At 39.4% G+C, this 9,618-nt stretch overlaps 1 long non-coding RNA gene across 1 annotated transcript; it reads right to left on the bottom strand.

Annotated features, from left to right (window-relative positions):
• Window positions 1-3,797: 3,797 nt before the first annotated feature.
• On the bottom strand, window positions 3,798-9,203 carry LOC132619122 (uncharacterized). The gene is made up of 3 exons (XR_009574520.1): window positions 7,859-9,203; window positions 4,652-5,445; window positions 3,798-4,078 (listed from the first exon to the last, which is right to left on the bottom strand). It is a non-coding gene; the product is annotated as an uncharacterized LOC132619122 (long non-coding RNA).
• Between the last annotated feature and the right edge of the window lie 415 nt (window positions 9,204-9,618).

The raw sequence follows: 9,618 nt of genomic DNA, 5'->3' as shown, positions 1-9,618 counted from the left end.
ACCCCATGTAACCTAACCAACTCATGAATGTAGATCTTGGCTAATTTCCCCGCGTCATAAGTTATCCGCACCGGAATAAGGTGGGCAGATTTAATCAACCTGTTAACAATAACCAAAATAGGATCAAACTTCCCCAATATCTTCGAAAGACCAACCTTGAAATCCATTGCTATTCTTTCCCACTTCCACTCAGGAATGGGCATCCTCTGAAGTGTACCCCTAGGTTTCTGATGTTCATACTTCACCTGCTGGCAATTCAAACACTGAGCAACAAATTCGACTATATCACGCTTCATCCTAGTCCACCAGTAGTGTTGCCTCATATCGCGGTATATCTTAGTAGCGCCAGGATGAATGGAATACCTCAAACTGTGAGCCTCTGTCAGAATAGTCTTGATCAAATCACCCCCATGTAGCACGCTAACTCTCCCCTTAATCCGTAACACCCCCTCTTCGCCAATCATGACCTCTTTGGCCTCACCACACAACACCTTGTCACGAATTTTACACAACTTAGCATCCTCAAACTGCTTAGCCCTAATCTGCTCCAGAAATAATTACCGATCCTCAATACAAGCCAACACCCTACCCGTGTTAGAAATATCCAGCCTCATAAAACTGTTAGCCAGAGTCTGAACCTCTCTAGCTAATGAACGCTCCGAAGAAATTGAACGAGCCAGATTTCCCATACTAGCTAACTTTCTGCTCAACGCATCGGCCACCACATTGGTCTTACCCGGATTATACAAGATGGTGATGTCATAATCTTTAACCAGTTCCATCAATATCTGCTGCCTAGAGTACAAATCCCTTTGAGTGAACACATGCTGCAAGCTGTGTTGGTCAGTGTACACCTCACAATGGATACCATATAAGTAGTGCCTCCAGATTTCAACGCGAACACCACCACTGCCAGTTCTAAGTCATGAGTACGATAGTTCTTCTCGTGCACTTTCCACTGTCGAGAAGCATAAGCAATCACCTTCTTTTCCTGCATCAAAACAGCACCTAAACCAGAACGTGAAGCATCACAATAAATAACAAAATCCTTGCCCTCCACGGGCACTGCTAGAATATGCGCTGTCATCAACAATGTCATCACAACAGCACCTAAACCAGAACGTGAAGCATCACAATAAACAACAAAATCCTTGCCCTCCACGGGCACTACTAGAATAGGCGCTGTCATCAACAATGTCTTGAGCATTTGAAAGCTCTTCTCACACTCATTGGACTACTGAAACGGTACCTCTTTCTGAGTTAAATGACTCAAATGAGAAGAAATAGAGGCAAACCCCTTCACAAACCGACAATAATAGCTAGCCAGACCCACGAAACTACGAATTTTGGTCACTGATATGGGCCTAGCCCACTCCCTGACTGCCAGAATTTTCTGCGGATCCACCATAATACCCTCCTTCGAAATTACATGCCCCAAGAAGGACACATAAGACAACTAAGAGCAATCCTCAAATGCTTCCCATGCACCTCCTTGCTTTTAGAATATACCAGGATATCATCAATGAACACTATCACAAAAGAGTCTAGAAAGGGTTTAAAAACACTGTTCATCAAATCTGTGAATGCAGCTGGGGTATTAGTAAGCCCGAAAGACATAACCAAGAATCCATAGTGCCCATACCTGGTCCTGAAAGCTGTCTTAGGAACATCCTCTGCCCGAATCATTTCCTGGTGATACCGTGACCTTAAGTCAATTTTAGAGAACACAGAAGCTCCCTATAACTGATCAAACAAGTCATCAATACGAGGGATGGGATACGTTTTTCGGATAGTTACCTTATTCAGCTGATGGGGATCAATACACATATCGCATAGACTCGTTCTTCTTCTTAACAAACATCACAGAAGCACCCCAAGGGGAGGCACTTGGGCGAATAAATCCCTTACTCAATAGATCTTGCAGCTGTTCTTTCAATTCCCTTAATTCGGTTGGCACCATTCTATAAGGTGGAATAGTGATTGGACGAGTCCCTAAGTCTAAATTAATCCGAAAGTCAATGTCACGGTCAGGTGGCATACCTGGCAAGTTCGCGGGGAACACATCTGCAAACTCACGTACCACTGGAACCGAATTAATAGATGTAGTATCTGCACTGGTATCACGGATATGTGCCAAATAAGCTTGGCAACCCTTCTCAACTAGCTTCTTAACACGAACAAAGGATATGATTTTCTTAGGGAAGGGACTAAGGTTACCCTTCTAGTCAAGTTTAGGTATCCCAGGCATAGCTAAGGTAACGATTTTCGAGTGACAATCTAGAATTGTATAATGTGGGGACAACCAACTCATTCCTAAGATGACATTAATATCTACCATGTCTAGGATCATTAAATCTGCCCAAGTAATATGTCCCATGATGTAATCGCCCAAGAAGGGTATACTCTATCTACCACCACCGAATCCCCAGCCGGAGTAGACATATAAATAGGGGCATCAAGAGTATCACACATCATATCCAAACCCACAGGAAAATATGTAGACACATATGAAAATGTCAAACCCGGATCAAATAAAAGAGAAGCCATCTGGTCATAAACTGAGATATCACCTGTGATGACAGCATCGGAGATCTCAGCCTCGAGTCTACGTGGGAAAGCGTACAAGTGATCGCGCCCTCCTGTAGCCTGTGAACCACCGCGATTACTCTGTGTAGTCTGAGCCCCGCCCCTACCGAGCTCCTGTCCACCTCTGTCTACCTGAGGACCGCCCCGGTTAGGCTGAGCGCCACCCCTACCCGCGGTATGGCCGCCTCCCTTACCGGTGCACTGTTCTTACCTCCTCTGTCTACTGCAAATGGAGCTCAGGGAGCTTGGTACTGAGTCCCCTGTCCATCCTGTCTGAGTATGGGGAAAAACCTCTTAATATGCCCCACCTAACTACACTAGTAATAATCACGGTCCATCGTAGGTCGCTAAACAGAAGCTGATGAAGCAGTATAACCCCCATGCTGACCTGAAGACTAATAATTGGCCCCTGAGGGGACCCCAACCGAAACCTGCATAGCGGAGTGAACTGGACGCCCCGAATACACCTACGAACCCTGACCCCTCGAGAAAGAGTTTCTAAAATTCCCACCCCTTCGGGCTTTCTTCTCTACCTGCTTTGCTTGACTCTCCTGTCAAATCCCCTCAACAACACGGAAATGCTCCACTACCTCCTGGAATGAAGCCCAGTGGCTACAAGCTAAAGAGTTGATAGCTAAAGTCCAGTGTTCAATCCCTTCACGAATCGCCTAATCCTCTCCTCCTTAGTAGGCAGCAACTGAAGAGCATATCGGGACAAGAAATGGAAATAAGACTTGTAAACATCAACAGACGAGTTCCCCTATTCAATATTAGCAAACTTATCTTTCCTTCTGTCCCTCAGAGTATGTGGAACATACTTATCTAAAAACATAGAATAGAACTGAACCCAAGTCAACAGAGGTGACCCAGCTGGCCTGCACTCCACATATGCCCTCCACCACAACTTGGCATCACCAAGAACTGGAAGGTAAAAAACTCAACACCATACTTGTCCACAACCCCCATCATATAGAGCCACTCATGACAATCTATGATGAACTCGTACATATCCTCTGACTCAGTACCACAGAAAATCGGAGGCTTCATTTTAGTGAACCTACAAAATGCATCATGCTCCTCACTGGCCCTGCAACTGGCCTTAAAAAGCCTCGAAACCCAAACTTCATCTAAGTGAGGAGTCATTGCTGCCACATGCTGAACTCCCGGTGCCTAAACTCTGTCTAGACCTGGGGCTACTATCCTTGCACCCCTACCTACTGGAACCGCCGTTATAGCCCCGGTCTGTGCCAATCTATGTAACCAGTTCAGCACCTGTGCCATCACATCTAGTATACCTGGAGAGCAGCAGCCGCTGGCGGAACTGGCACTACCACTGGTTGAGCTGGTGCGGCTGCATCGCCCGCGGCCTCATTAGAAGCCATTGGAGGCACGGGATTAACGGCTGGGACTCCGCCAGCAACCGGTGCCACCCCTCTGTCAGCTCCTCTACTTCACCTCTACCTCTGGCTACTGCCGCGCGTGTTCTCGCCATCTGCGAGAGAATGAAAGATAGTCAGATACTAATTTGAATCATCTATATACCAATTGGAATCAAGTAGCAATAAAGAAAGAAAGACAGAAAGAAAAGGGAATTTTTCTAGTGTCCGGTAGCCTTTCGACGATAAGTACAGACATCTCCATAGCGATCCACAAGACTTTACTAGACATGTCCTTGTACGATGAGATCAATGAACTTGATGCTCTGATACCAACTCTATCATGACCCAACACGCCATGACTGGCATCCACACTAACTCCTAGTCGGCGAACCAATACACCTAACTATCTATCATTCAAGTCCATTTTTATATTAACTGATTCAATCAGTTATTAACAATTCAAGCACAAGATAAATCAAAATTCAGTCATGCCATAAAATAATAATATAAATGCGGAAGTCCTAACTATTATAACCTCAAAATTAGACACTCACCATAAAAGGACTCTAATCCAAAACATGTCTAAGGAATGTAAGCTATCCAAATAAATAACCAACAATGTCTGGAATAGAAATAGAGATCAGAAAAGAAGATCTTCGAGCAGCCTAGCATGGATAGAAGCTCACCCTAAATCTGTAAGAAAACAGCCTCAAAGCTAGATTTGAGGTCGAGTAGCAGTGTCTGTATCACAATCTGCACTCAAAAGAATGCACCAAGGTAGTATTAGTACAAACAGTATGTACCAGTAGATATCATAGGCTGACTATCATGCATACATCATAAATCAATAAACACTACAAGAAAATTGGCTATTAGGGACGAGAAAACTAGTCCCTAAAAGTCTTATTCTGGTCCCTAAAGATCAATTACGACGGGAAAAATCCGGTCGTCAGCCGTCGCTATAGGCTGTGCCGCTAAAGGCCTATAGCGACGGGATTTAATTGCTGGTCCTTAAAGATCTATTATGACCAGAAATATTCTGGTCCCGAGTATACTTTTAAGGACCATATTTCTTGTCCTAAACACAAATCATTTATTGGTTTGTAAATCACTCAGGGACAAGTTTAACTGGTCCTTAAAAGGCTTTTGCGACCAAAAACATGATCCAAAAAGAGCAAAGCAATTACTGGTCTCTAACAATCTGTTTACAATTTCCACATAAGAAGTAGAATTAAAAATGATTATGGCAAAAAATGTGGCAGCTAAATAATTCAAGCTTTTCTAAGATATTATGCAACTTCTAATATAGTTACTCAAAAGCATATAAACAGAGTTCACAATACTATTCACATAACCCATTATCCCGCAAAGGCAAACATCCTTAGTAAATACTATAATGTTTTGTCGAACAAAAAAAATTGTCAGCCTGTTCTAAATCTTCAAAATTTCATCTTCACTTGTAAACTGAAGCTTCCAAATCCTGCAAAATGTATAAAATATAGTTTGTTTAGAAAAATGAAATCTGTGCACAACCAAATCACAAAACATGTTAGTTCATAAATAATAAGAGAGCGCGTTCCATAGTTTCAGTTCCTAATAGCCATCTACTTTGACAAAAATATGTTGGTACTATGACAGTGCATTGAACAACTAAATTTCCTGAAACACCTCAACGTCATTCAAGCAGTTGATAGACGGCTATTATATCTGCACCACAATTTCTATCCGAAATGTTCACCTGGATTCAAAGGTTAGCAATACTTTCGGGATTAGGAGATGAACCCAAAAAAATTCAAATTTTAGTTAGGAAAGAGCTTTTCAGAAGTAGCAAGAACAAGCAAGTGAACACCGAGTAGCTGAAACATAGTAAGGCATACTGCATTTATCTGTAAAAACCTCCTAATATGTAGATGTAAAATATTGGTTGTGCTACCATGTACGTCCAGCTACCATGTACAAACCAAATCTGAATGATAAATGCATATGTAGTATCAATTAACCTGCCATGAAACCACTAATATATTTTCCCTGAAAAATGAACGAATGGTACACTTTTAACTTACATTAGGTATTCAATAGATCACATCCTCAGTTGAAGTGCCAAAATGGAATTTTATGACAAGTTTAAGGGGTTGTATATGTATTCAACCTTGAGGAAATTAAGTTCCGAGTTTTTGATATCCTCTATAATGAGAACATGATCAAGTTATGCTACTTAGCATCACAATATACCAGTAATATAGTTATCAAATAATTAAATTCTGAAAGTATATATAATGCAAAGAGAAAGTGTTGACCTCATATGACCTTTCCAAAGATTCAATGGACTTGTCGTTTCCAAAGAAATGACCTTTCTTGGACTATTATCTAAATTATGACTAGCTGCTGTAGCTAAATGGTGAGAGAAACAACAGAAAATTATATAACTATTTAGATATAATACAAAATATGTTCAAGCTATAAGGAGAATTCATAGAGCAAGAAGTTAGGAAAACTAGAAAAAGGAAAAATAGATGTCAAAAACAGATCACTCATTATTATCAACCTAGTAGAATTAGAAAAACACTATTTTTAGAAAATGCAGTTCCATTAGCAATTGGACAACATCGTAAATAAGAAAATACAGGTACTCTGTTAAAAGGTGAGCAAGGGAGAATCTCCAAAAGCATGAGACGTTCAACAACATATTTCCAATGACTAACATGCCATTGATTATCATAACTGAAAATTACCCACTAACATGGGTACTATACATCATTTAGTTTACTTAACAACTAATTTCCCACAATTAAATCACCAAAAGAAGAATGATTTATTTAATTTGTTAAAATATTTTTTCCTTGTCATAGTAAATGGTATGCTGTTGAAAGTGTCTTGAGATCCTTTCCTTGAAATCCCAAACCATTCATAACCTAGTTGGTAATGAAAAAGAGGTAAATAAGAGACCATTTTATAGCATGAATACTAACCATTCAAAGGAAAAAGAAACAAAAAAAAAATGATTTCCTGGTAATACTTATTAACATTGCAGAAATAAAATAAAATATGCTCGCGTGATTCAAAGAAATACATGAACTCCCCAAAGGGTCTGACATTGAATATGAACAATTGATTGCAAAATACATCATCCGGTATTCTAAGAATAATGATGCCAAAGATTTTCTTTAACAAAGGCTTTCATCAGTTTCAGATAATCCTAGTCATCTCAAATGATGCCAAAATTTTCTGCAACACACTGATGACAACAATTTCATGTTCTAATTCCTTTCATTAGATATATTAGGAAGTAAAGGACACAGAAAAATAGAAGAAGAAAAATATGTTCAAGTACAAATCAAGCCTGCCAATAAGTATAAAAGTAAGACCAATGACAACTGATTTGTTTTCATCAGAAACACATGCCTTGTGATTGCAAAAGGCCCATATTGGAAATACAGAATCAAATAACAACTTGTACTCTTTTTTTTTCCAGCAAAACTTAAGTCTAGAGTGACAACCAAGGAACCATTAACAACTGGTGCTCTTTAACTTTCAAAATTTGATGTAGATTCTTTCTTGATTCTTCATTATTTTCTTAGCTTGTTCAACTTTTAACCTGTTACTGTACTCTTTCAGATTTAAAATGATGGCAGGACATTCAAGGTAGTTGATCAAATATGAATTTCTTAACTATAACAACTAAATCAACTTAATTGAAAATCAGGGGAACTTAAAGTTATATGAGACCGAGATTTTACTCCTCAACAGTGTGAACAAGGTCTGAATTTTTTAAAAGTGACAGTTTTGCCACACACATTGGCGCTCATGTTATATCAGAGGCACAGAGGCAGCATATGGGTATCCCTAAGGGCAGAGGAAGAATAAAAGTCACAGAAGGAAAAAAGAAGACAAACCTTGTTGGGAAACCTCTTTACTTCAGCACTTTCGTCGCAACACTTCTCTCTTTGAAATCTCTAGACAACAGACATCGTAGAGAGTGCTCAAAATACGTGAAGTAGCTTACTTTGCAAACTCAAAGGCAAAACACCATTAAGATAGGAAATAAAAAAAATTGTAGAACATAACCGTGTACAGATTTTGGCATAAGTGCATAACTCTCTTTTTATTTCTTCCTCTCCTAAGCAGATGGAGTCTAGGCATTAATTAGTAGCTACATGCATTTGAGGATGCTCGCTCACAATCCAAAGAACAAAAAAGCTCGCACTTGCATTCAGAAGGATATATCAGAAGAGAAAAACAACTTTGAATGCAACGAAAGTACGAAACCTAACCCTAGCCACCATTTCTTTATCAGTTACCTACATTGCTTTCCTCTCACGAAAAAAAAACAACTAAAAAGAATGTCACTCGACCTCCAACAAAATTGAATTGAATTTGCATAAGAACCTTAAAACGCCCTAAAAATTGAAGCTTTCCATCAAAGGAGCAAGTAAGAACAAGAAATTACAATCCAGATTATGTGACTTCCACAAAGATTCAATTTCCATTACAAATTGTAATGGGTAGACCCTCCAAGATAATTAAATTCACCTGAAATGACGGATACCCAGAATAAGAAACACGCAAGAATTCATTGACGCGGATCGTTTATTTCAGATCACAAAACACCCACTAACTCAAATTCTCCAAACACCACAAACTCAAATCACATTAGATCTCTTTATCTAATAAAAGGCATCATCACTTATAAACTAAATAGAAAAAGAACATATGAATACATTTTAAAAGGGAACTTATGAATTGGATAAGAAGAAAGGAGAGCACCTAATACAGGGGGCCTGAATCCCTCAAAATCATTACACTCCAAGCCCCAAATTTAAACCTAACCGTAGCCACCATCCGCATATCAAGCCCAACACTCCCATTATATGCTCTTACACTACAACGATCAATATTCAGTAGAATTGGTACAAAATATTATCATTTTATACAATTAATATTCACCAAAATAAGAAATTTCTTATCGTTAAAAGAAAAAAGAAGAAGAAAAGAAACAAGCCTGTTTAGATTGACAGCTCTCGTCATTATCGGTTTGTGAGTCTTCACCCACTTCAAATAGATGTCATTGTGAGTCTTCAGCTTTCGGAGAGAAATTTGGAAGAGTCAATTGTTAGGAATTTTACATGCTTTAGAAAGAATTTTGACATACAGAGGAGAGGGTTTATTTTGGGGGAAAATACAAGGGAGAAAGAGAGAAGGGAGCTGGGGGTATTAATTAAAGATGTGTAGAATATTTCATATCGCTTATTAGGACGGGTGTTTTATCTTTTCCGCAATCAGATTTGGGCCCTTCGTTAATTTAGATAGGAATTAGGACTAGAAGAAAAACTTTTCCCTATAAATATACATTTAGAGACCAAATTTTTACCCTGTCGTTAAATGTTGGTCTCTGATAAACCTTTTTCTTGTAGTGAAAATAGACAAGCTAGCCAACAACACATAATCAATTAACCCAAAAAAAAGACAACCAAGCATATTAACAATCAAGTCACCTAAGATATCAAGAGTCAATTCAATGAAAGCAAGCAACAGAAATAAGTCTACGAACAACAACCATAGACACGCTGTACACACATGCTAACTAATGTAATTGTTCAGTAGTCATGACCTGCAGGGGACCCATGGTGTCCATGTACCACTCATTCTGGGTTCG

The sequence above is a fragment of the Lycium barbarum genome, chromosome 11 (genome assembly GCF_019175385.1).
Source record: "Lycium barbarum isolate Lr01 chromosome 11, ASM1917538v2, whole genome shotgun sequence".
NCBI classification, from domain to species: domain Eukaryota; kingdom Viridiplantae; phylum Streptophyta; class Magnoliopsida; order Solanales; family Solanaceae; genus Lycium; species Lycium barbarum.
The sequence above is the reverse complement of the archived record's forward strand: the minus strand, read 5'-3'. Positions and strand labels throughout refer to the sequence as shown.